General features: G+C 40.7%; 1 protein-coding gene across 1 annotated transcript in view; it reads right to left on the minus strand.

Annotated features, from left to right (window-relative positions):
- LOC309626823 (uncharacterized protein) overlaps window positions 1-27,865 on the minus strand; it is a 426,800-nt gene that overhangs the window by 111,803 nt on the left and 287,132 nt on the right. Inside the window, exon 3 of the mRNA XM_082388186.1 lies at window positions 21,343-21,486. The gene's annotated coding sequence lies outside the window, so the exon portion shown is untranslated. The remainder of the gene's footprint in view (window positions 1-21,342; window positions 21,487-27,865) is intronic.

A 27,865-nucleotide genomic window follows, 5' to 3' on the forward strand; every position in this document is an offset into this window, starting at 1 on the left:
TAGATTTCAGCTGTGATACCAAGTTTGTACAGTTTAAACCTATGAAACGCATTTGAATCTACTTGTGGATGCTATCGGCTTTAATAAGAGGCAAACCCCTCCCATAAAACAAGAAAATGAAAATGATTAACTTTGACATAGAAATATAAACAGCAATTTGATTAATTATACTGCTAATTAGTCCTTGCTGTGGAGTCAAACATTATTCAATTCTTAAAATGACAGATGCTGAATAAATCATATAAAATAATTACTTGGAATTTCACTGCAGTGAGAAATGGTGGCATTTATGGAGAGATTTATATTGATTTCTAAATATGTATTTGGTTTTGTCCTATTCTGTTTCATTTAGAAATTTAGTCCTTACTGTAAAGATATCACAACTATGTAATAAAATGTTTTTTCTATGTTTTCCTATGCATATATTAAAATAATCAATTTCTCTTTTCAATATTTTCCATAATTATAATCAGTATACATATATTTGTATATCTTGCTTTTCCCCAGCATTATATCATAAGCATTTCTCACATTCCCCATATTTTCATAACATGGGAATACATAATATTAATAACCATCAATTTTAATGGTTGTATAGCCTGCCAACTGAATGAATTCCCCTGGGTGAGGCATTTTGAATATTTTTAGGTTTTGGTTTTTTCTTCGTTTGTTTTGCCAATTTTACAAAGACCGTTGCAGTGAACATCTTTTATACCTAACTAAACACTGTTTCCAATGATGTAAAATATATTAACATTGACATGTGGAATTCCCTAATGGCTCCCTGCAAATTCAATAATGTAATTTAATTTAGGATTCTGCTTCAGTTCTTACATTTCCATTGCTCTCACCCTCGACCCCGAGCAATATTGCCGGACTTAGAATCACAGACACTGAACGTTAGAGTTGGAAAAGTCCTGAGAGATTACAGGGAAGTCAATTATTTTACTCATTTGTTGAATCCCACTGATATATTCCTTTATCTACATCCAAATAATTTAACAACACTAAAGCCAAGCTCTGAAAGTCAAACAAAAATTCGGTCCTACCACCAATGCCAGACCAATGCAACAAAAAATCAGAAATCAAGAAAGTACTGAAGTTGTCAAAATGAAGGCTTTTTACTTGATAACGTTCGCTCACCTCATTGTAAAGCGGTTTACAAAGCATGACAAGCTGTAGCCTTCTGAAGGGGGCTGGGGGTAGTCTGTGTAACTAGAGGGAATGGTCACTGCTCAGTCCCAGGTCTGAAGAGAAAGGGATCCACCCACAAGTCTGAACCATTTCTTAACTCTGTGATACCCTCCTGACATCGAAAACAAGTGGTCTTCCAGACAGACTTCCAGGAGTCTAGAGGGTCCAGGCACACAGCAGGTGTTACTACCTCATTTCTTCGGCTGCTGTGAGATGCTAATTCTCAAGATGGGAGATGGCAGGAGGGGCTTCTGGGGTGGGGATGGCCAAAACGGGCCAGGAATCTGAGCTTCTGATTTTGTCTTGTTATTGCAGCATTTCGTTTCAACCTTTCTTACAGGACACTTTCATGTCTGATTTCCCCACTCCAGGTTCTTGAGCTCTTATTTGTTTTTAGTCAAGTGGCTTCACACTGTGTGAGATACAACACAGGTGCCAATGGGGTGCTTGTCGGCTGAAGAATATCCAGGCATCCTGGAGTGGACCCAGGAAGAAAAGCAAGCAGGGAAAGTGCCATAACCAGTGGCTAAGGTTGAGATCATCTCCTGAACTGGAATCAATGTTTTTTGGTGGGAAAAAAAATCATGGAACCAAATGAATTCGTTCACAATTACTTTTCTATAGTTCCCAAACCATCCCAACCACACTCCCTGAGCTAATCATTCCTACCTCCGGCTTGGCTCACTTAACAACGAGAGGAGAGATATAAGAGGAGGAACAGAGGAAGGCTGAGAGGAAGAGAAGCAGCTGGATGAAAATCTGATGATTCTGCTAGCACGGTCCTTTAAATAGGTCACCTAACACATCTCTTCCTTTTAATTCAGTTCCGGCCAATTCAACTCAGTCTGATTTAATCCAATTCGACAAGTATCACTAAGCATCACCTGCACAAACAAGATCTTTCAAAAACATATTTTGGTCAGAAGACCTGAATTTGAGTCCTAGTTTTGTCACCTTCTACCTAAATGGTTCTGAGCAAGTCTCCTGAGCTTTCTGTTAGTTACCCTTCTCTCAGAAGAGAATAAGGTGCCCTCAAAGGTTTGTCTCAGTGATAAAGTAGAGCAAAGCAGATGAAAGTGCTTTGAAGTGCCATGCAAACTTAAGTTACTATTACTGTCGATGATGGATAAATAGTAAAGTAAAAACCGCTATTAAAAATTGTCCTGACAACCCACAGAATGGGAGAAAATATTTGCAAATGAAGCAACCAACAAGGGATTAATCTCCGAAATATACAAATGGCTCATGCAGCTCTATGTCAAAAAACAAATAACCCAATCAAAAAATAAGCAGAAGACCTAAATAGACATTTCTCCAAAGAAGACATACAGATGGCCAAAAGCACATGAAAAGATGCTCAACATCACTAATTATTAGAGAAATGCAGATCAAAACTACAATGAGGTATCACCTCACACTGGTCAGAATGGCCATCATCAAAAGGTCTACAAACAACAAATGCTGGAGAGGATGTGAAGAAAAGGGAACCCTCCTACACTGTCGGTGGGAATGTAAAATGATACAGCCACTATGGAGAACAGTATGGAGGTTCCTTAGAAAACTAAAAATAGAACTACCATACGACCCAGCAATCCCACTACTGGGCATATACTCTGAGAAAACCATAATTCAAAAAGAGTCATGTACCACAATGTTCATTGCAGCATTATTTACAATAGCCAGGACATGGAAGCAACCTAAGTGTCCATAGACAGATGAATGGACAAAGAAGCTGTGGTACATATATACAATGGAATATTACTCAGCCATAAAAAGAAACGAAATTGAGTTATTTGTAGTGAGGTGGATGGACCTAGAGTCCGTCATACAGAGTGAAGTAAAGTCAGAAAGAGAAAAACAAATACCGTATGCTAACACATATATATGGAATCTGAAAAAAAAAAAAAGGTTCTGAAGAACCTAGGGGCAAGACAGGAATAAAGATGCATACGTAGAGAATGGACTTGAGGACACGGGGAGGGGGAAGGGTAAGCTGGGACAAAGTGAGAGAGTGGCATGGACATATATACACTACCAAATGTAAAATAGACAGCTAGTGGGAAGCAGCTGCATAGCACAGGGAGATCAGCTCCGTGCTTTGTGACCACCTAGAGTAGAGGGGTGGGATAGGGAGGGTGGGAGGGAGGCTCAAGAGGGAGGGGATGGGGATATATGTATACATATAGCCGATTCACTTTGTTATACAGCAGAAACTAACACACCATTGTAAAGCAATTATACTCCGATAAAGACGTTAAAAAAAAATACTAAAAATAGACCTACCATATGACCCTGCAATCCCACTCCTGGGCATATATCCAGAGAAAACCATAATTTGAAATGATACATGCACCCCAATGTTCACTGCAGCACTATTTACAATAGCCAGGACATGGAAGCAACCTAAATGTCCATCAACAGAGGAATGGACAAAGAAGCTGTGGTACATATATACAATTGTACATAGATACTCAGCCATAAAAAAGAACGAGATAATGCAACTTGCAGCAACATGGATGGACCTAGAGATTGTCGTACTGAGTGAAGTCAGAGAAAGACGAATATCATATGATATCGCTTATATGTGGAATCTAAAAAAATGGTACAAATGAACTTATTTACAAAACAGAAATAGCGTCACATATATAGAAAACAATCCTATGGTTACCAGGGGGAAGGGTATGGGTAGGGATAAACTGGAAGACTGGGATTGACATATACACACTACTATATATAATATGGATAACTAATAAGGACCTACTGTATAGCACAGGGAACTCTACTCAATACTCTGTAATGACCTATATGGGAAAAGAATCTAAAAAAGAGTGGATATATGTGTCTGTATAACTGAATCACTTTGCTGTACACCAGAAACTAACACACCATTGTAAATCAACTACACTCCAATAAAAATTTTTAAAAGTAAAAAATTAAAAAATAAAAAATAAAAATTGTCCTAAGAGGAGTTTAGTCTTCAGCTCTTCAGGACAGATTGCCTACTCGTAGAGGGAAGGTCTGTTTTTCCTGCTATTTTTTTAACCCCCCAGTTTTCACTTTTTCCTGTGCCCACCCCCGTGAAGTAGGTTGGCAGTGGAAAGGGGGTGCTATGGCAAAGGAAACCATTGCTCCTTGTTTGCATTTTCTCACAGTGGGCCTTTTCACAGATTTTAAGATATGATGTTGACAAACTGCTATTACAGCTGCTGAAAGGACTTGAGAGGAAACAGTGTGACAGTTTTTTGGGGGCACTTTTAGCCTTCTTTTCCCCACCAACCAATGGCAGAAGCTACTTCCCTGTCACTTGAAATAATTTAATAAGTGACTATGTAGGATTTACCATGGGCCAGGTACTGTTCTAAGTTCTTCACAAATAATAACTCACTTAATTTAATCCTAATAACCGCCTTATGAGTAACAGGTTTTTATTATGTCCATTTTACAGATGGGAATATTGCGGCACAGGGCATTTAACTAATTTGTCCAAGGTTACTCAGCGAGGAAACAGAATCGATGCCCAATGGACTCTCAATAAAAGCTGGTTTAATATAAGAATACTTTTGTTACTGAAGGCAGCAGATCACATGAGTTCCCAGATGCACGGGCTATAGAAGCTCATTCAGGTCTGCAGATGGAGAAGGAGGGTTACCCTCTGCTAGCTTTAAGCTGACTAGCTCAGACACAAGATGATTTTTGCAGCTGCCAATGTAATTATTCTTTTGTTACTTCTCTTACCCCTCCCGGCTTTGCTGTGAGTTATGATTCACTAAATTGCATTTTCTTCCTAAACAAACCTCTATTTAACTTATGTGGGGGGGGGGGTGGGGCAAAGGGAGAGACCACCTTTAATAGAAACAAAAACAACAACAACAAAAACAACCCTCTACGCTAACTCACAACAATTTTTGATTTTTGATCTCAGTCCTATCAGACACTAAAAAAGTCACAATGGAACACTGCCACCTGCGTCCCCTCACCCCGTAAAAAAAAAAAAGATGGACCTCAAGGTATATCCAACCAGCCTGGATCCATCCACAATTAACTCAAATCTTCTGGGAAAAAGGGCAACTGATCCAATATGAAATCTAAGCAGGAATGTATTCTTGTAGTTAGAAGAAAACTGCCAACCTATGTGTCTTTTCCTTCCCTTGCATTCTCCATCAGATCAAAACATAACTCAGAAGGTGAGGGGGAGAAGTACCATTTTTGTAATTTCAATGTGATTTTAGAAAGAAGAAAATAAAGAGAAAAGAAAGAAAGGAGGGAGGGAGAGGGGAAGGGAAGGAAGAAGGAAGAAGATTGATCTAACTTTCTCAGTAAGCATAATTTTGTTTGTTGCTGATGGAACCAAATACTGAAGGAGTCAATATTTGAAGTTTTCTCTTAATGCTCAAACTTCTTTAGTGATACTTTCTAAAAATATGCTTGGGTACTCACATATCTTTTACAATCTAACTACCAGGAGGCAGGCGTTCATATACTTATAAACATGCATTTTAAGAAGGTTGTATGTCTTTGTGTTTACATCCAACTCCGGCCTCCCTTTTGACCATTGGCTTCAGTTACAAGTGACTCCTAGGAAACAGCTGGTTTTCATACTTGGCTAGTGGGCTCCCCATTGGCTGTGTTAGGAGTCTCTCAGCCTTGTTCTAACAGAGTTGTGTTTGCTGGATGTGATTGGGCTGAGAACGCTGGTGAAGCTCACTCAAGCTTCTTGATCACCTCACCCCGGTTTGGTGGTTCACCTTGTTAAATAAGGTAAATCATGTTATACACCCTGTGTTTCTGGCCTCTCTGCACTGCACAAACCCTCACCTCCCCCAACTACAAGAGGTCCTGGGGCTACTTCTCCAATGACCACACTTAGTCTTGGAGTCATTCCAGCCCACCTCATCTTTAAGGATAGATCCAGTGGCAAAGGTCAGGGTCCTTTCTGCACCTTTTCCCTTATTCTATTATATTTTCATCTGAGTTTCAAAATGGCCATCCGTGCAGGGCTCATCCCGTCAACTGCCAGTCTCCTGGGACTGCTGTCTGCGAATGTCCATGCTCCTTGGCAGAGCCATGGAGGGACACTGGGAGAAGACGCTTTTAGATGCTAAATAATCTATTTGGGAGATGTTCTTTTTTTCCCTTCATTTACCAACTTTCTTACAGCAAAAATAAAACAAACCCTACTACTACTCTGGAGTAGAAGTGTTCTGTGATGGTTTCTGCTGCAATTTGTTACACTTATTTTTCAGAGCCATATTGAGGCACCCTTGTCCCCAGTGACTTGGTAACTAGAAATTCATATGTTGTTGGGTAGACTGACTCACATGACCCTCGCTGAATCTCATTAAAATATCTTGTTCAGCAATCAATACATCTGGCAAAGCAGTCAGCTTTCTTTTTTTTAATTGTTCAAAGCATCATACGTGTCCTATACAGCATGTTACATGCCATTAATCAGCATATAAGGGCCTAAAGGGAGAGAATTAGAAAGACATTCTTACAATTTATCAAGGTTGGGTACTATCTCCTCCTAAAAAAAAAACAAAACGCAGTATTCCTAAGAGGGTAGAGTAAGATCACGGAATCAAAGATTTAAAGAAGAGGCATTGAGCAAATCACTGAAACCCTCTGAGCCTTGGTTTCTTCCTCTAAAACAGGCGAGTTATAGTAAACATGTTGAGCTGGTTATTTGCCAGTCCTCTCTCAGCTCCAAATTCAGCTCTCTATACTTTGTTCTGAAAATTTTATTTCCCAAACTCCTTTGCCAGCTGACTTCCGGTGAGTTTCTGCAAACAGGAAGTCCTAGAGGAATGCTGGAAGGAGAGAGAGGGGGAGAAGAAGCCTCCCTCCTGGTTGTGCTGTTCCTGCTGGCTTCCCTCCCACAGTGGCTTGGGCTCTAGCCTCCGCCTCCCTTAAGCCCTCCCAGGCCTCACCGAGCCCCCCTGCAATGTGCCAGCAGAGATCTGAGCGCCAGCAACTCAGGGTCCCTCTGCTGACCAGCAGGGGCGCCAGCAACAGCTGGGCAGCACCTCCTCCTCAGGTCTGGGCCTCTGCTCTCCAGGGCTCCTTCTCCATACTCCTAGGCTCTGCCGTCTCCCACCTCTTCCTTTTCCAGGAGTGGCAGCTGCTTCCTGCAGTTACTACCTTGACATTTGCCCAGTGTTCCTTTTTCTGTGCTCTAAGCCTACTAACACCCATGTAACTGATTCTCTGCATTAAATTTCCTCTCTTTGAAATATCTAGTATGATTTCTGTTTTCTAGACGGAATCCTGAGTAATAGTGTGTTTATGACCCTGGGTCTCCTAACCCATCAGCTCCATGAAAGACTGGATTCCTTCACTCAGCGCATACCTACTGAACCCTGGGCATGGGCACTCCATTGCGTGGGAGCTCGGCAACAGGGAGATGGTTACACATATATGCCCAACAAGCCCTGATCTCCAGGAACTTGCCAGCTAGTAGAGAAGACACACATGGAGAGCAGCCTAGATAAGAGAACAAGTTCTGTGAATGCACTGAGAAGGAGGTGGAGAAACAAGAGGAAGAGAAAGCCTTGAGAGAATGGAGGGTTTGAGACTGGGTGAAGGCAAATAGCTCAAATTCAAGTTTACCAGCATAAGGACTTCAGGTGGTATATCTGGCAGACAGTAGAAGAGGTCACTTGGTAGAAAAAGAGGCCTCATGGTAGTGACCAGAGGGAGGCCAGATAGGGTGAAGACAGAAAATGGAAGGTTCTTGGGGTCAGAGTGAAGAGTCTGTGCAGCTAGCGGAGCCCTTAGGAGATTTATGCGTAATGAGGCTGCACACTGAAACGACCTCCGCAGGAAGGTAAGAAGTAATGAGCACGATAAATGGAAGGGGAGCAAGGACTGTGGAAAGAACACCTGAATACTCTCCAAGGATGCCAGCTGGGTCTTTCACAGTTTCTTTCACCCATAAGAACCCTCATTTCTTGGATGTCTACTATGTATCTGTACTGTTTGATTCACATGTATTATTTTCCTTTAATTCTCACATTAATACTAGGAGGTAATCCTCATCATAAAAACAGGGAAACTAATATCTAAAGGAGTTAATACATTTTTCTGGTAAGCGACTGAATAAGATTCAAACCCAGGTTCTAACTGACTCTAAATCCAGTGCTCTTGCCAATCTACTCTGCTGCCATTGTAACATATGGCTTGTCTGTCAAAAAGTATTTATTAATAGGATACCATTGAGGCTACTGTGAGAAACAGAAGGAGGTGATGGTGAAATAATTAAGAATAGAGAGAAAAGAATGGATTTGAAAGACATTTCCGATAAATTAGAGGGCACGGTGACAGACTAGATAGTGAGAGGGGAGATGCTGGGAATGAGAGAGGAGAATTAAATGGCAATTCAATTAGTCAGGATTCCTTGGGTTGCAAGTAACAGAAGCTCAACTCAACCTGATGATTCTAACAGAAGTCCCAGTAAGGAATATGATCATTTCTTTGGGTCATCGGCCCATCCCTAAACCAATCGCTGTAGCTAAGGAGACACAGTACTCTGGTTAAATATGGGTTGTGTCCCATCTCCAGGGCCCAGGGAGGCAGGTCCACTACACTGGATTCCTATAAAATGCTCACTATACAATAACTCTAAAGAGTCAAGCCTGGTTAACTAGTAATGGGGTTCCATTGCCTAAAATAGGCATGGTTGATAGCAAGTAACTTTGGGAGGAAAATGTTGAGTTTGGTTATGGATCTGCTAAGCTTGCACCAGCTCCAACAAAGATGCAGCCTAATCTTGATTCCAGTCATAACCTGAAATCACTCCCATGTTTCTTCAAAAAGTTTAAATCTTTTTGACTTTAAAGATAAAAGTGAATTCTGACAATTCTGAACCACCCATTGGTTTAATGAAAGAGACCCAAAAAAATGACTAAACTTATAGAACCTATACACAAAGTAGGGTAAGATTTTTTTGTGAATGTGCAAATTACTGGACCAGGTAATGTCATTTTCATCTCCTCTTCATAAATTTCATGGTTCGCCACATTTGAGCTAACATGGGGGTTGGCAAACTATAGTCCATGAGCCAAATCCCACCTGCCACCTGGTTTTGTACAGCCCATGAGCTAAAAATGGTTTGTATATTTTAAATATATGGAAAAAAATTAAAAGATTACTAATGTTTCATGACACATGAAAATTATATAAAAGTCAAATTTCAGTTCCCATAAATAAAACTTTATTGGAATACAGCCTTAGTCATTCATGTACACATTGTCTACGGCTGCTTTTGCCTCACTATAGGAGAATTAAGTTGCAACAGAGACCACACGGCTCGCAAAGCCTAAAATATTTATTCTTTGGCTCTTTAAGTGTGCCAACTTGAGGGCTAAAAACTTGGAGTGCCAATTGGCCAGTGAGGTTTTTGCTATCACACCTACCTTTATTGGGTGGTAAATGAGCCACAAATCTGGTAAAAGGTCAAGGTGAAGTCTAGATCTTCATCAAGTAATGATCTATTTGATTGTGAATTTGGGGGCTATTAATAAACTTATTCAGAGCTTGTTACAGAACTTGGGTCAAACATTAAAAGTCTGTCACAATATGTGCTTATATTTCTCAGGTTGCTCATAGGATCATCTCATCTGTTTTTACAGGCTGTGTAGTTTACAAAGTATTATCAGACACACAATTGGTTTGATCCAAATGTAATATACTACATAGTCAGCTTGTGGTAAGGCCTGACTTCTCCTGGATAGAACATTTGCTAGGGATTAGGTGATTGAAATATTTTCTAATATGGTAGTAAACAAACAAATGAATACATTTAGGAACGACGTTACCTGTTATACCACATAAGCACATTCCATATGGAATGGAGATTAGCTGGTTGCCGTCCCAGCATCTACTCTCCCCTCTCCAAAACCTCCAGTTTCAGTATGAGAATGCATGAAGTCCTAAGAAACCTTCTACTAAATAACCTACACTAAGCCACTCAGGGCATTCTCAGGCACAGTGATTGGTCAGAGATAGGCATGTGACCTTAGTTGGTCCAATCAGAATGATCCTCAGAATTCTGATGGAATGGATCCACAAAGACAGTCATTCTTTCCTCCTGGAATTTAATGAGAAGTGGCTGGAAGTTGCTAAGTTCCATCTTGGGAACCCCAGGGAAGCCACCTTAACATGGCACTGCAGAAGGAAGAGTGGAGAGAGGCAGAAAGAAACAGTCTTTGGGACATTATTGAGTCACTCCATAGGGCACAGCCTGATGTTGCCCTGCCCTGGACCTTTGAAGTGTCATGAATCAGTAAGCTTTCTTTAGTATTGAAGTCAGTTTGAATCAGGTTTTCATTCACTTGTGACTAAAATATACCAAGTAACAAAGATTCTTTCATTCCTCCATTCATTCATTCATTCATAAAACATTATGTATTTTTTTTCTGACATCAAATGTTGTCTTTTCCAAACAACCACAACCAAATCCTCGATTCTCCAACACCAACTGTGTATCCTACAATTCAATTTAATTCAGACACTAGCTGCCCAGAGTTAGCCCAGACCCCACAGATCAAGGGTTCAGTCCCACAGATCAAGGGTTCAGTCCCACAAGACTTGCCTCCACTTCAGACACCAGCTGCAAATGGAATCCCCACACTCCCTGCACTGCAGCTTGGCTGACTGCAAATTCAGGGGTTCCCACTGCAATGCCCTGCATGTTCCATTATTTGCTAGAACAATTCACCAGTTTATGATAAAGGATACAGCTCCGAAGAGCCAAATGCAACAGATGCACAGGGCAATGTTTTTGGAAGTGGGGAGCGGGTCACAGAGTTTGCATGCCCTCTCTGAGTACGCCACCTTCTCAGTACATCAGTATCTTCACCAACCTGGAAGCTCCCCCGACCCCATCATTTAGAGCTTTTAACGGAGGTGTTATGACATAGGCATGATTGATTAAATCACTGGCCGTTGGTGACTGAATTCAATCTCCAGCCCCTCTCCCCTCTCCAGAGGTGGGGCTGAAAGTTCTAAGCCTGTAACCACTTGGTAGGTTTCTCTGGTGAACAGCCCCTACCCAGAAGCCACCTAGGGCTCTCCTCCAGGAATCATCTCATTAGCATATAGAAGACAATAAATTCCAAGGGTTTTAGGAGCTCTGTTCCAGGAATCTGGGACCAAAACCAAATATTTATTCTTTATTATACCACAACGACATATACTTACTCTGATCAGATATTCTGCTCAGCCCTGGAAGACAGTCAATGTGTGCCTTCAAGGATCTCCTTGGGTCAGGAGGGGAAATGGGGGCAGGGAGCAGTGCACAGATACAATACATGGAGCTTAAAGCAATGAGCTATAAACAGTATCAGTCAGAATAACAGGTATCCGAGATATTTTTAGTCACCTCCGATAGTGACTAGACTAATACTAGTCAGGAAAGACATTATCCCTGGTGTAGGTCACACCTTGTATCCTTTTCCTCAGATGATCCTCAAAGTGTCATTAATTAATAATAAATTAATCACAGCAAATCAGTCCAACAAAAGATTCTTCCCTTGAGGCACAATGATTTCCCTTCCATGATCAACTCATCACACTATATATTTCACAGATTTTGAGACAAGCCCAAATTTTATTTCCCCAGTGCAACTAGAGATTTCTTTACATTTATATTATTACCTTTAAAAGAATCCCAGGGACTTCCCTGGTGGCGCAGTGGTTAAGAATCCGCCTGCCAACGCAGGGGACACGGGTTCGAGTCCTGGTCGGGGAAGATCCCACATGCCGCAGAGCAACTAAGCCTGTGTGCCACAACTACTGAGCCTGCGCTCTAGAGCCCGCGAGCCACAACTACTGAGCCCGCATACCACAACTACTGAAGCCCGCATGCCTACAGCCCGTGCTCGGCAACAAGAGAAGCCACCACAATGAGAAGCCCGCGCACCGCAACAAAGAGTAGCCCCCGCTCACCGCAACTAGAGAAAGCCCGTGTGCAGAAACGAAGACCCAACACAGCCAAAAATAAATAAATGAATGAATGAATAAATAAATAAATAAATAAAAAATTTTAAATCCCAGGTTACCTCCATGCATTTTGCCTTTTACTAAAGTATCCTGTTACTAGAATATGCAGCCTCTGATTTCCAGGAAATCTTCAGCTGTCATTCCAAGAAGGCTCTTTAGCTCAACTCTGTCGACAGCCCCTGGGAGGTGTGGGATTTTGAAAGATGCCAGTTCCCAGCTCTCAAGGCTGGGTGACTTACATGCCAACCTGGAAAGCACTGGAAAGCACTCAGATGTCAGGGTATGTGTGTCAGTTGAGTGGCTGACTAGGATATCCCGGAGACAAAAGAGATTGGAGTAATATAATTTTAATAATGATAATGGCAAATAATGTGTGGTTTAGCGAAAGGAATCTTGGAGTTAGATGGATGCAAATGTAATTACTGACTGTGTCACTGTGGCCCAACTACCAAGCATTTATGTGCCTCAGTTTCTTTCCCTGAAAAAGAGGGGTAAGAATTTCCTCTTGGCCGAGACATACACAGTAAATGAGCTAACGTCTGTATGGTGCTTGGCCCATGGTTGGTGCTTGATAAATGACTGCTATATTTGTTTATAATAAATACCATCCTATAGTTTTTCTGGTTATTGTTTTGAAAATTTTGAAAGCATGATTCATGTTTAGCAATCCTAGACTTTCTGAATGCTAGGTTGGTGCTCTGCTTGAGCACCTACTATTTGCAAGCCCCCCCAGGGCATATATCCTGCCAAGATATAGATCCTCACCTCAAGGAGCTTACAGGCCGGGCCATGGAACACTTACATCAGTACAAAGGATGAACACGAGAGTTCAACGCAGCAATAGGAAAAGTTTAAAAATAAAATCCAGGATGAATTATCACACATATTAAACCAAATGTTACATAACCAAGAAGAAAAAGCAGTGGCAAGTCAAAATACTTCAGGCAATTTTAGTTTTCATCCCAATTTGGAACTTACAGAATTCTTACTTTTTTTTTTTTTTTAAGGTGAAAAAAGAGCTATTTGGATTTACTGACATCATGTTCCCTAATGAACGGCCTTTCTGATTCAGAAGTTCTATCAACATTCTGATGTTATATCTCAGGGATGCAAAAGCTCTGCACAAAACAAATCCCAGATGTCCTAGAACAACCCTTCTCTTCCAAATTTGATTCTTATTTTCAATTCCAAAAACAACACACCAGGCCTCAGAAGGTACAAACTACCTCATGTTTATGCATGTGACCCTGGAAGAAGTGAGGATTTCAGATGTCTTTGATTAATGAATTGGCTGAAGAAAACACCTCCCCAAAGTTACTTACAGAAGAACCAGTTTTCCCTGCCCCCACCTCACCTCAAAGCTACAGAAACCTCCATCCTGCATCAATTTACAACGGAGCACTTGACATGACTTTATTGGTATATCTTTCTTATGCATTTGACCAATCAAAATGATAATTTAGACAAACTGGGGATGGCAGAGTGCATTATCCAGCCATATCTCATTATTATGCAAAAAATCAGATATTCACAGCAACTGTCTCATCTATTTATTGTTTGATTACTCATCTGGAAATTTTAATACTTTCTTCAGGGGCAGGGACTGGCAATAAAAAAATAGACCTATATATCAAACCTTTAACGTCCAGCCATCATTGTGTGCCATAATACAGATGGAGTGACTATCAGCAAGCTTTACTGTGTTGGTTTATTTCCTTCAACAGAGAATGTGGATTTAAATGGGATAAAGCAACAAAGTCGACTTAAGGCTGGAGGGCCCCTTGGAACCGTCCAGTTACTTTGCAAGCAGAGATAACTGGCTTTAGCCTGCCTCCCAAGGAACTAGTGCCTAGAGCTGCCAATAGCTGTCTGCAAGATGAGAAGAGTGGGCATAGAAGGAACGGGAGGTATTTAGGGTGAAGGATGAGGCGACTGCATCTCAGAAAGGCTGTTTCCCATCGTCCTTCACATGGCAGTGTTTCTATGGGCCACATTCCCCTTCTCACAAACATAAATACCAACACTGGTTTTAATTACTTTACAATCAATAACGTATTTACTGTTCATCACAAGCCTGTGAGGTATGTACTGGTACTACCCCATTTTTTTTTTTTTTTTGGCCACGTGGCTTGCAGGTTCCTACTTCCCCAACCAGGGATCAAACCCAGGGCCCCGGCAGTGAAAGCACCGAGTCCTAAACACTGGACCTTCAGGGAATTACCATTACCCCGTTTTATAGATGGGGAATTGAGACACAAAGTGGTTACATGATTTGCCCAGGTAGAAGGCAATGAAAGCAGGATTTATTTTATTTTAATTTAAAAAATTCTTACTGGAGTTGTGTTAGTTTCTGCTGCACAGCAAAGTGCATCAGTTATACACATAAATGTATCCACTCTTTTTTAGATTCTTTTCCCATATAGGTCATTACAGAGTATTGAGTAGCGTTCCCTGGGCTATACATTAGGTCCTTATTAGTTATCTGTTTTATATCTAGCAGTGTGTCTATGTCAATCCCGATCTCCTAAGAAAGCAGGATGCAAATGCAGGCAGTCTGGCTCCAGAATTTGTGTTCTGCCTGCCAGCGGCACGGAAGTGTAGCAGCTCTCCGCTTCTGCTTGTCACAGTTTGTGCCAGCAGAGTAAATTGGTGGGGAACAAAGCATAGCCTACCTCCCGGAGAATTATATGAACTATTTGTTTAAAGATCAGATTCTTAGACCCAGAACAACTGATTTAGTAACTCGCATTTTTTCTTTTTTTAAAGAGCTCCTGACTTATTTATTTATTTATTTACTTTATTTTTTTGGTTGTGTTGGGTCTTCGTTTCTATGCGAGGGTTTCCTCTAGTTGTGGCAAGCGGGGGCCACTCTTCATCACGGTACACGGGCCTCTCACTATCGCGGCCTCTCTTGTTGCGGAGCACAGGCTCCAGACATGCAGGCTCAGTAGTTGTGGCTCACGGGCCCAGTTGCTCCGCGGCATGTGGGATCTTCCCAGACCAGGGCTCGAACCCGTGTCCCCTGCATTGGCAGGCAGATTCTCAACCACTGTGCCACCAGGGAAGCCCAGTAACTCGCATTTTTAACAAGTTCCCTAAATAGTTCTTAATCACATCAAAGTTTGAGAACCACCGGAATAGATTTTCTGGACTAGGAGTCAGAAAATAATCTGGATTTGGGTCCCAATTCCACTGTTGATAAGCTTTATAACTTTGGAGAAATCATCTGAGCTTTTTTGGCCCAGGTTTCCTCATCTGTAAAATTAGGACAAAATATATCTGCCCTACTTACTGTGCAGAGCTGTTTGTAAGAATGAGATGAGATAAAGCACGTGAAAGAAATCAGCTTGAAAAGATTTCCAAATATGAGCTCTTATTATTGGTCTCTCATTACTTCATGTGTGCAAGATTTTTCTCCTACCTAAAATTATTGGCTCTTTGAGGTGATAGGTACTGTAACTATACTTCTTTTCTACCCCATAGTAGCTTGTCCCATGCCAAGCATGTTGTAGCCACCCAAAAAAACCCTGGCTTAGTTCAATATATTTTTAAAAACATGTAAGCAGGAGCACAGAATCAACACTATCTACTATTTGCAATTCTAGTGACCAACATTTATACACTGTGCCCCCATACTCCTTAGAATATCGTTATGTACATTATCACATTTGATTTTCACAAGTCTTGTGGGAAAGAGGGAAGTTAATGGTGATAGCTGCATTGTACTGGAAAGGATGAAGCTCAGGTTAAATAATTTGCCCCAGGTCACCCAGTTAGTAACCAAATGCCAACGTCCACAGTTTCCTGAGACACCACAGTTTCCTGAGACAAGTCAAAGGACTTGTCGTTGGAACAGCTCTACCAACATAGATGGAAGGTGCCAAATTTTAGAAAAGGGAGAGCCATTACCCATGAGGAATATTATCAGGAGAAAAAAGATTGGTGGTAAGAGAAGAAGATGTTTTATTTGGATAAGGAACAGCCTGATTTCCAACAGGTAGAAAACTTTGCCCACTTGGCAGGAATGAGGCACAAAAGGCAGGGAGCTTATCTGAGAAGCTACGAAATACTTCCCTTGCTGACTTATGAATTTTTCCTCCCGTTTAAAGAACCAGTACAATTCTGGAAAAAACAAGATTCTACAAAAAGAATCCAAGCAGTCTGCTTTCAGAAATACTGTTACTTTTGCAGTCACACGGTTGCCAGGCTAGGAAAAAGGACATGGGGCCATCTCCTGGTTTCAACATCTTCCACTTTTGAAAGGCATTCTTTCTGGGCTCAGTTAGACTCTGTTCACCAACAAATAGTTTTCCAAAGGCAATTATGAATAAGTTTCATCTGCTGGACTGGCCCAAATGCATTTCACATTCTAATACTCTTAAATTTTCTAGACCTACCATTAAGCAACATTAATTAAGACTTTGTGGTATTGGCATAAAGACAGACAGAGACCAGAAATAGACCCACACATATCTGGTCAATTGATTTTCAAAACAGGTGTCCAGGTAATTCAATGAGTAAAGAATAATCTTTTCCATAAATGAAGGTTGAACAAATGAACATTTAAATGGAAAAAAATCTCAACCTTTATCTTACACCATTCACAAAATTTGACTCAGGCTGGATCATAGACCTAAATGTAAAGCCTAAAAGTATAAAACTTTTAGAATAAAAAAATAGGAAAAAAATCTTTGTGACCTTGGGCTAGCCAGATTTCTTAAAGGGGACATCATCAAAGAAAAAAATGATACACTGGAATCAAGAAAAAATGAAAAGATACAAGACATATATCTGATAAAGGACTTGTATCCAACATATGTAAAGAACTTTTACAACTCGATAATAAGAAGACTAAAAATAATAAGCAAAGATTTGAAGAGACACTTCACCAAATAAGAAATATGAATGATAAATAAGCACTTGAAAAGCTATGTGCTCAAAAAATATTACTCATTGGGAAAATGCAAATTAAAAAACACCTATGAGAATGACTAAAATTTAAAACCCAACAATGCCAGGTGTTGATGAGGATGCAGGATTACTGGAACTCTCATACATTGTTTACGGAAATACAAAAAGGACATTCACTTTGGAAAATAGTTTGCTAATTACTTATAAAGTTAAACATACCCTTCTCACATGACCCAGCAATTCCACTCCTAGGGATTTACCCAAGAGAAAAAAATACTCTGCAGAAAGTTCTATACATGAGTGTTTATAACAGCTTTATTTATAATGGCCCCAAACTGGAAACAATCCAAATGTTCTTCAACTGGTAAATGGATAAACAAACAGGTACGTCCATACACTGCAACACTCCTCAGCAATAAAGAATGAACTACTGACACTTGCAACAACTTGGATGAGTCTCAAAAGCACTATTCTAAGTAAAAGCAGCCAGATACAAAGGTTACTGTAGGAGTCTATATGAATTCCCATTTATATGAATTTCTGGAAAAAGCAAAAATACAGGAACAGAATTCAGATCAGTGGTTGCCAAGTGCTAGGAGTAGGGACAGGAATTGACTCCAAATGGATATGAGGGAACTTTTGGGGGTGACGCAGCTGTTCTATATCTTGATTATTGTGATGGTGTTTATTCAACTGCATTCATTTGTCAAGTCATCAAATTGTACACTTAAAATTGGGGAATTTGGGCTTCCCTGGTGGCGCAGTGGTTGAGAATCTGCTTGCCAATGCAGGGGACACGGGTTCGAGCCCTGGTCTGGGAAGATCCCACATGCCGTGGAGCAACTGGGCCCGTGAGCCACAATTACTGAGCCTGCGCGTCTGGAGCCTGTGCTCCGCAACAAGAGAGGCCGCGATAGTGAGAGGCCCGCGCACCGCGATGAAGAGTGGCCCCCGCTTGCCGCAACTAGAGAAAGCCCTCGCACAGAAACGAAGACCCAACACAGTCAAAAATAAATAAATAAATAAATAATAAAAATGATAATAATAAAGGAATTCCTTTTAAAAAAAAAATTGGGGAATTTTACTCTATGTAAGTTACACTTAACTGACCCCCCCTCCCCAAAAGTCCTTCCAATGGCTTCCACTTTCCTCAGAGTAAGTGACTGTAAGCCAATAGCCCCTCCATGCCCTGATCCTCCCCTCCCCTTTGGACCTCATCCCCTTCCACTCTCCCTCTTGCTCCTCTGCTCCAGCTAGAACAGCCTCCTGACCATGAGCCTTCTATGAACATGCCAGGCACATGCCCTCTCTAAGGTACTGCACTAATTCCTTCCACCGCCTCTAAGTCTGTGGTTAAATGTCACTATCTCAGAGAGACTTAATCTCTCGATGAATGTTATTTGAATGGGCCTCAGTTTTCTCATATGTAAGTGGGTGAAGCTGAATCAAAAAATCTGTGAGCCTTCTGGCCTAACATTATACAGTTCTGACATTCAGCTTTTAGGATGCAAAACTCCCCAGGGATGATAACAGGGTTACATAATATACGATGGAATATTACTCAGCCATAAAAAAGAACGAAACAATGCCATTCACAGCAACATGGATGGACCTAGAGATTATCATACTAAGTGGAGAAAGACAAATATCATATGATATCACTTATATGTGGAATCTAATTAAAAAATAATATAAATGAACTTATTTACAAAACAGAAACAGACTCACAGATCTCGAAATCAAACTTATGGTTACCAAAGGGGAAACGTGGGGGGAAGTGATAAATTAGGAGATTTGGAGTAACATATACACACTACTATGCATAAAATAGATAACTAATAAGGATCTACGCTATAGCGCAAGGAACTCTACTCAGTATTCTGTAATGACCTATATGGGAAAAGAATCTAAAAAAGAATGGATATGTATATGTGTAGCTGATATATATATATATATATATATATATATATATATACACACATATATATAGCTGATTCACTTTGCTTTACACCTGAAACTAACACAACACTGTAAATCAACTATACTCCAATAAAGATTTTTAAAAGAAACAAAATTAAAAAAAATAACAGTTACATAAGAAGGCATTAAATGGCAGCTAAGCAGAACAGAGTTCTGGAGTGTTCTGAGGGGGAGCGGTCACTTCCAGCTGTCAGAATTGAGAGGTTCAATAGAGGAAGTGACCCCTAAAGATCGGGTAGGATTTCTTTACATGACAGCAATTACCTGGACAATTGGAAATACTGTTCTAGCTTCTCTTTAAAGTAAAATTCTGGGTTCTACTTAGTTTGTACAATTTGAACATATTCCCCTCCTTTGAGGACATTCTAGAAAACTGCCATACCACCAATGATTCAGAATTTCTCCTGCATACCCATGGTACACTTTCTTCCTCACAAGCCTGCTGGGGTTATTGGCAATTAACTGGCTAAGGTACACATTCCATCAATGCCATGCCAGACATCAGGAAAACTGACAAGGTCTTTCCCTTGTTGTTGTAATATATCTGTTGACATATCTTTTGTACTATACTCTGATCTCCTAGAGGGCAGGGTTTGAGTCTCCCTCAGCTTTGGATCCACCACAATGGAGCATGGTAGGCTCAAAGAGTGCATGTTCCTCAGAATTCTGAGCATCCTGCTGGTATTAATGTGCACACCAGGGAAGAACAATTAGCAAGGTCATTAATCATGACTCTTCCTATTTAATTGTAAAAACTAATTGCCTGTTAAAGTAAGGCAAGCCTTATTTTCCTTAATCAGAGGGGTTACAACCTGAACATGTTGGGAAAATCTGAGCTGCTGATGTGAAAGACAAAATGGATTAAGTTCAAACACAAAGCCAAAATCTCAAGGTCTTCTTATTTATTCTTGTTTACCCATGGTCTTTAATCAAGGTAGGATTTTTACCTAGACAATCTTCACAAGGGAAATAGAGACAGAATGTTAGGCTGTGGTTTGGATTGCTCTCTTTCTAAACAGACTTTTACTCTTGTTATGCACTGAATGTGTCACACACACACATTCGTATGTTGAAGCCCTAACCTCCAATGTATCTGAATTTGGAGATGGAGCCAGTGTTTAAGGTTAAATGAGGCCATAAGAGTGGGGACCTGATCTGATACGATTTGTGGCCTTTATAAGAAGAGACACCAGACAGCCTGCTCTTTCTCTCTCCCCATGCACATGCCCTGAAGAAAGGCCAAGTGAGCACACGGTGAGAAGATGGCTATCTACAGGCCAGGAAGAGAGGTCTCACAAGAAACTGAATTGGCTGGCACCGTGATCATGGACTTCTAGTGTCCAGAACCATGAAAAATTAAATGGCTGTCGTTTAAGCTACCCCGCTTGTGGCATCTCTCATAGCAGCACAAGCAGCCTAAGGCAGTTCTCTCAGCACAATAGTGCACCTGGTTACAAATAAGCCTAATCCTACACTCTCTGCTCTATGGATTTAGAACTCCTCTGTCCCAAGGTTTTCCAGAAATCTCTCAGTTCCAAACTGACCTGCTCTCTCCTAACATTTTCCCTGTTACATTTCAACTAACACATGAAATTGAGAACTTCTTTTTGCTCTATGTTATCCAGTGGGCAATGACTTTCATCTTCCATAGCCAACATTAATTTAGATTTGAAAATTACATTTTCTAGTAAGTTTTGTATGATGGAAAATTTTCAAATAACCTAGTGAACAGCGTAGGTATTACCTTTGTACATGTGTTTCTAAGGAGAGCTGGATCCAGCAAAAAGCATTCAAAAATCTACATTTCCAAACATTACTTAATATCCTCAGTCTTTGGAGATATTTACGGGTATTTTCATAGAAGACTTTTTGGCGTTGTATAGAAGGAATCCAAATTCCTCACTTCATTGTACTGAGTGTCACATGACTAACTCTCATCTCTGCACCTCATTCAAAATAGCCCAGAAAGTTATGAGGCTAATGTCACTCATCTTCTCAACCCTAGGATGCCCAAGGCATTTTTGTTCTAGATGTTGGCCATGTATCACAATACAAGTGCCATTTTGAACCCCATTGCTCTGAGTTAAGAGCTGTGAATGCTCTCTTTAGTCTATCATGAAGGCTGGTTTTTCAGTTATTATGACAATGCGCTTTTGCACTGTGTTCCTCTTTTACTTTGAAAGCCAAAGCAATATAGTATGGTGGAAAGATAGGAGTTTTAGAGCTAGATAGAGTTGGATTTTCAACGTTGTGGCTTACCTGTCTTTCTGGGGTCAGCTTTCTTGCAAAATGGAGATACTGATGCCTAGGTTTGCTGTGCTGTTGGCAACGGCAACACTAAGACGTGTCTCTGAACGTTTTGGAGTACTGCATCAGTCAGAGTTTGTCAGAAAAGCAGAAACACTGTAAGAGATAGAGAATAAAGCATTAATAATGCAATTGCAGGAGCAAGTGGAAAAGTCAATGCAAGATGTGGCCTCTATGCCTGGGGGAGGGTGTGAACTGGCTTGGCAACTGGGGAAAAAGACTTGACGGTGAAGTGGAGGAGAACAGGACAAACAAGAACCAGGAAGACGTACTGGAACCTGCGTCTATCTCTCTAGGCCTCCATCCTCAACGACGTGGGTGACTTGCAGGAAAAACCTATTAGGTTTTGCCACAGAGCTGTACACATACCTGGTCTAAGACTTGGAAAAGCTGAGACAGGAAATCTAATGGGAACTATAGGAACTGTGGGCCCAGGTACAACCCACATCCTCAATGTGAGCTGACAGATCAGCGCCAACCCATCAAGTTACTGCCGTGCCTGACACCCTGAACCAATCTTCAAAGGCTAAAAGTTGATACTACTTCACTTGTGCCTTTCAAATCTCATGCAGATTTCTTCTGTGGCTAATCCTAACCTGGAACCCTCCAGGGAAAGTAATCCTGGGAGAATTAGTTCAGGTTTAGCTAAGTTTATACAGTATAAAGCCACTATAGTAAGAATTTCCACAATTTTTTAAAGAAGTGGACATGGATTTTTTTACACGAAGCACTATGGTTAGATCTGTGTATTTTGGGAGGAGAGAAAGAGACAATAAGGAACATAAATATCCTTGGCTCTACAAGTTTGTAAATAGTATATCCCTTATTCCAAGCAGTGTCTTGGTCACCTTTCTGATGCTCCCGAGATATTGCTAGAAGATTAAAAAAAAAAAACTTGAACTTGCAGGAACCAATTGATATTCCTTCTGGACAAACGAGCTAAGTTAAGAATCTTTCAGAAAAGTTCCTGAACCAAACTTACTCCTATGTGGATATAGCATGAATTATACTATACAAACTCAGTTTCATGCGATGAAAACTGTGGACTATATAGCAAATTGTCAACAGTGCATTATACTTATTCAATAAATGTTAGCTGAACGAATGGAATAAGGACAAAGGATTAATCCTTCCTTCTAGTGATTAACACATAACCATTTTCAAACTCTGAATTTGTTAATGAATACAAATCATATTTATCTGGGTTTTTCTGATGGAAAAATGCTCAGTGTAAAATATGCAATGCTCAGTTGTTCCATCACGTGATAATCAGTTATAGAAGATACTGCTGGAAATCAAACAGCCTTACTCATGTAGAAAGATGGGCATAAAGACAAGATAATTTAAATGTATTTATAAATCTACTAGTATGCAATCTCCACTGGCCTCTCAATATGCTTTATAATGTCACTTTCAAAACTTATAAGCACAGTTATTTAATTTTTTTGAAGGAGTAATGCATTCAAAAATTGGTTAAAATAAAAATATGAAGAAATGCCATGCCATCCCCTAGCAGCTTAGGTTCTACTTGCTGCCTGCAAATATATAACCATTGTCATTAGTGTTTTGCATATCCCTCTAGACACTCTTACGCATAGACAAGCAAATACAAACACTCTCGCCTCACACCCAACTTCCTTTGCTACACAAATGGGAGAAGAATCCATAAACTGTTATTTTCCATCTTCCTTTTTTGTTTTTTGGGGTTTTTTTTGCTTAAGACATCTTAGAGTTCTTTCCATATCAGCACATAAAGAATTTCCCCATCCTTTCATTTAGCTGCTTAGTATTCCATTGTATGTACATATAGTAATTTACACTTTTAAATTTTATCTTCTACTTTCCATTCTCTTGGAGCTTGATTTTGGCTTCTCCCTCCATACCTTCTGGAAATAACTGCCATTCAGCAACTGGCAATTCTTCAAAGAGGAGCAACACAAATGATGCCGACTTCAGGATTTGAGCAGTTCTGGTATTTTCTCCATTGCAAAGAGCCAATAGACACGTGTGCTCTCGTCAGCAAGCTGCCTCCTTTCCCCTCAGCCAAGCTCTGGATGTCAGGGAACATGACCGACGAGTCATACTTCACCCACAGAGTTTGAGCTTTAAGCCTGTATGACACGGCGCCCAGCTGTAAACAGGCCAGCCAGCTCCCCTGGCACATTCGCTCCATTTTCCTGGGCGCCTGGAGCTGGGTCCGCCCCACGGAGCTCCTCTTCCAAGGTAAAGCTCCCTCTGTGGTCATAATGCAGTCCTGAATCCATATGCTTGGTTTAGTTCTTCCTAATTACATCCATTGATGTTGAAAAACACTCAGACCAAGAAAGAGACCAAAGGGACTGTGGGCACTTGTAGCTGCCAAACAGGCAGGTTTTTATACCCTGGCCACTGGGGAGACGCATAAAGGCCAGATGGTATGTCGCAACATATATTCCCTACGAGGCATGTGGAAAGCCTGGGGCAGAAAATGCCACCTGGGAAGCCGTGAGAAACACAAAGGGATCAAAGCGTGAGTCCTGGAGTTACTCCAGGGGAGTGGGTGGCCCCAGGTGGTTGCCTCCTGGTCACCTCTACAGCCTTCCTGGGGGCAAGGGCCTTTCCTCTAGAGCCAATACTCTTGCTATCTGGATACACCCTCTTCGGGGAAGCAAGCATGCACTTACCCTCTGTGGTGCACAAGTTGTTTCTAAGGAATCTGTGGGTCAAAAAAGACTGACACTTTCCTTTCAGCTTTTACATAAGTCAACAAAAGTAGCATTTGGGTGATTAAGAATTCATCTCAGGGCTTTTGAATGGGTCATCTAGACAGCAATTTGGTTTCTAAACTGAAATGAATACGTGTGTGTATGTATTTTGCAGCTTCACACGCCCGTGTGATTATACTGTTATGGTAACTTACTTTTTTATATTCTACCAGCTTTGGAAGACTCTTACATTCATTTTGCAAACTTGGCAATAAAATCCTCTTGCCTGGAGGTCCGAGATGCACTTACCCTACTCATACGAATTATAATAATAGCTAACACTTATTGATTACTTTGCTGAGTACTTTCCATGTATCATCTCATTTAATCACCATCAACAACCCTGTGATGTAGGTCCTATTATTATCCAAGTTTTACAGATGAGGAAACTGAGAGTTAGATAAACTAAGTGACTTGTCCAAGGTCACACAGCACACCCAAAGGAGAACTGGGTTGTCTGATTCCAGGGCCACCATGGTCATCACAAAAAATCACTCTGGAGCCTTGTTTCTGTCATAGACTGTTTAACCAGTTGTGGGGCTTCCTAAATTTGCTGGGAGGGTCAGGGGGGGGAGAGAAAAATCTCCCTTTGGGTTTAGCTATCGAGAATTATAGAACTCTCTGCCTTTAAATTACATTCTACCCATTCGTATCAGCCATCCTCTCTTTCTTCTACCTTTTTGGTCTAAAACGGAAAACAGGAGTTAAGCGCTTCAGAATAACTCCCATTTTAAAAGTATATTTGTACATAGTTAGGGGTCTTCAGGCTCTCTATGAAGCTCTCCCAGCCCCACTGGGAAAAGTCCTGGTTTCCTGCTCTGAACTTGGCTATCTACCTAGACAAGCACATTCCACTGCATTACAGTGGTGTGTCTGCAACTCTCTTTTCCCCGTGAGCTCTTGGAGAGCAGGAACTGTGTAACAGTCATCCTCGTATCCCTGACATCTGGCACATAGCTGTGGCTCAGTAAAAAACTGAAAGGTATTGATCCTACCAGCCTCAGGGTAGTGATGAGATAAATCTGCTAGCCTCTCCCCCTGCCACTGCACATGCAAATGAAGCTCCCTAAGAGGCCAAGAGAGCCCCACCAGATTCTACTAAATCCCTCTTTTCAGGGTTTGCTTGTTCTTGTTGGAAGGCAGGATTCCCTCGCGGGGCTTAGAACAGCTGGGTCCATACCAGTGCTCCTTAATGGGCTCAGAATTAGGGAATTTGGTGCCCCAAATAACTCCAGTGGTAGAATATAAAATTTGAGACAATTATGGTCTTCACTTTCCCTACCTTTCCTCTATCATCGGTATAAAGTGGGTCAAAAAAGAGTGGGAATTCCATTTCTAAATGTAATGATACGATAGTAAGAGCTAGGCTTTGCTGATAAAAATACCCTATAATCCTGATTTTTTTCATCAAAATAAAGATTGGTTGTATCCCACAGGTCGGTTGCTTTTGTACAAACTTTAGGTTTAAATTAGGGCCTGGTGAAAAATTTACAGGGACCTTTGGAGAAATTCTCAAGTCAGAATTTCAGGAATATCCAATTGTTTTCCAGAGTGAGTAACTTTTCTTTGGGATCATTCCCAAAGTATCACTCTCAATCATCTTGTTGTCAGAAATGAGAATGATGTAATCACTGCTTACATATGTCATGTCATAAGGGAAGTCTTGCAGGAGCTTATCTATTCACAGAATTTCTAAGAGAGAACAATCTTAGGGTGGACAGAATCATCCTAAGCTATCATCCCCTTCCCATTACTGAACAGCTGATGCTCAGCCTGAAAAACTCTCACACTCATGCTTCAAGACCCAACTGAAATGCCACCTCCCTTGAGGAGCCTTCCCTGACTCCATCAGACTGATTTGGATGATCTCTCCTTTGTGTTTCCAGAATAGTCTGCATGTTCACCTATGACAACACTTACCACATTGCATTGTGATATGTTTGTCTCTCCAAGTAGACTATGAACTCTCTAGATATTTTTATTGTTTTTCATTTTTTGAGTTAAAAGGTATCACATGCTCATGATAGAGGAAGAAGAAAAAGAAAAAGAAGTAACAACAGCAGCAGGAGGAGCAGGAGTAAAAAATATAGAATAATAAGAAGTGGTTTTCCCTTCCAACTTAGATCCCCAGTACATCCCAGAAGCAAACTCTCACAACAGTTTTCTCTGTATCTTCCCAATTTTATCTATGTAAGTACAAACATATATATGCAAATGTTCCTTTTCTTTTTTAAAAAGCACAAATAAAGCATTTCTCAACCTCCATGATATTCTGGCACCAGGCAGAGTGCTAGGAATACAGCAGATGCTCAATATGCATTGACTGAGTTGGAGATTATCAAGGTTCCTGGTATTTAGAGAGTTCTTCAGCTGTTTGAGTCTCTCCCTTCCTCCCTCTGTCACTCCCCCCTCTCAGATATTAGGGAAGTAAAACTCAAAACAGTCAATTTTACTACCTAGAAGCAGGAGCTCAGTAAAAAGACAAGAGAAGATTAATATTCACAGCTAAAATGTACATGGGTTTCAATTTCCTCTACTGCTTCACCCACTAATGCTTGCAGATAATAGAGAACTAATTGCATCTTTGAAAACTAGACTCATAATATAGATCATTTACTGTACAATCTGTAATATAAAGATCACAAGGTAAAGAGTGCCCCTGGCTTTAATAGCACATACTAGTAAGGACATTCTTTTTTTTTTTAATTAATTAATTTTATTTATTTATTGTTGGCTGCGTTGGGTCTTCGTTGCTGCGCACGGGCTTTCTCTAGTTGCGGTGTGTGGGCTTCTCATTGTGGTGGCTTCTTTTGTTGTGGAGCACAGGCTCTAGGCACACAGGCTTCAGTAGTTGTGGCTCGCGGGCTCTAGAGCACAGGCTCAGTAGTTGTGGCACACAGGCTTAGTTGCTCCGTGGCACGTGGGATCTTCCTGGACCAGGGCTCGAACCCATGTCCCCTTAATTGGCAGGTGGATTCTTAACCACTACGCCACCAGGGAAGCCCTAGGACATTCTTAATATGACTTCTATTATTTATACTTTAAGGACTGCAGTGCTATGCTGATTGATTCTGTTTTTTCAATTTTCTGCTTTGTTTTGCCTTTTTTTTTCCACTTTAGGATCCCCAGCAGAATCATAACTTTTCACAGAGCCATCTAATTTCTTAACCTCAAAGCAAAAGAGAAACATTTTTCAAATCTTCCTCCGGGGGTGGGGGTGGGTTCTTGAATGGATGTACTTAGATGAATTAAACTCAGACCTCCGGTTGGATGTGTGAGCTGCCCAGACAAAGATGAAGGTTAACGCAGTTTAAAGATGAAATATAGACCATCTTGCACAAAACCACTGTGTTGCAGTTTAATTAAAAGAATTCATTAAAGTGGTGCCCCATCCAGAGTAATTAGTATGCGTAATTTATGCGTTGCCTAATACACAAGGGCAGTAGCCTGAATAATAAACTCAAGTTAACCTTAAGTGGAAGAGATTGAACGGTCAGATGTTTATTTAGCTCAGGTTTGCTCACGAGTTAAGGTTAAAGAGGTGAAATTCAGTTACAGTTAATTAATTAATTTCTCAGATTTTCTTCATGAAAATCCTGCCTACTCAATTGGGTAAAAGTTTTGTCAAAGGCAGACAGCACTATTTTTATTCATCAGCTATTTTCTGACATGTCCTCTAGGAAGTTAACCATTTGACAGAACAAATTTAAGGCAACTGCAAAAAGAGAGAA

The sequence above is a fragment of the Balaenoptera borealis genome (genome assembly GCF_965194805.1).
Source record: "Balaenoptera borealis genome assembly, chromosome: 3".
In the NCBI taxonomy this organism is placed as follows: Eukaryota; Metazoa; Chordata; class Mammalia; order Artiodactyla; family Balaenopteridae; genus Balaenoptera; species Balaenoptera borealis.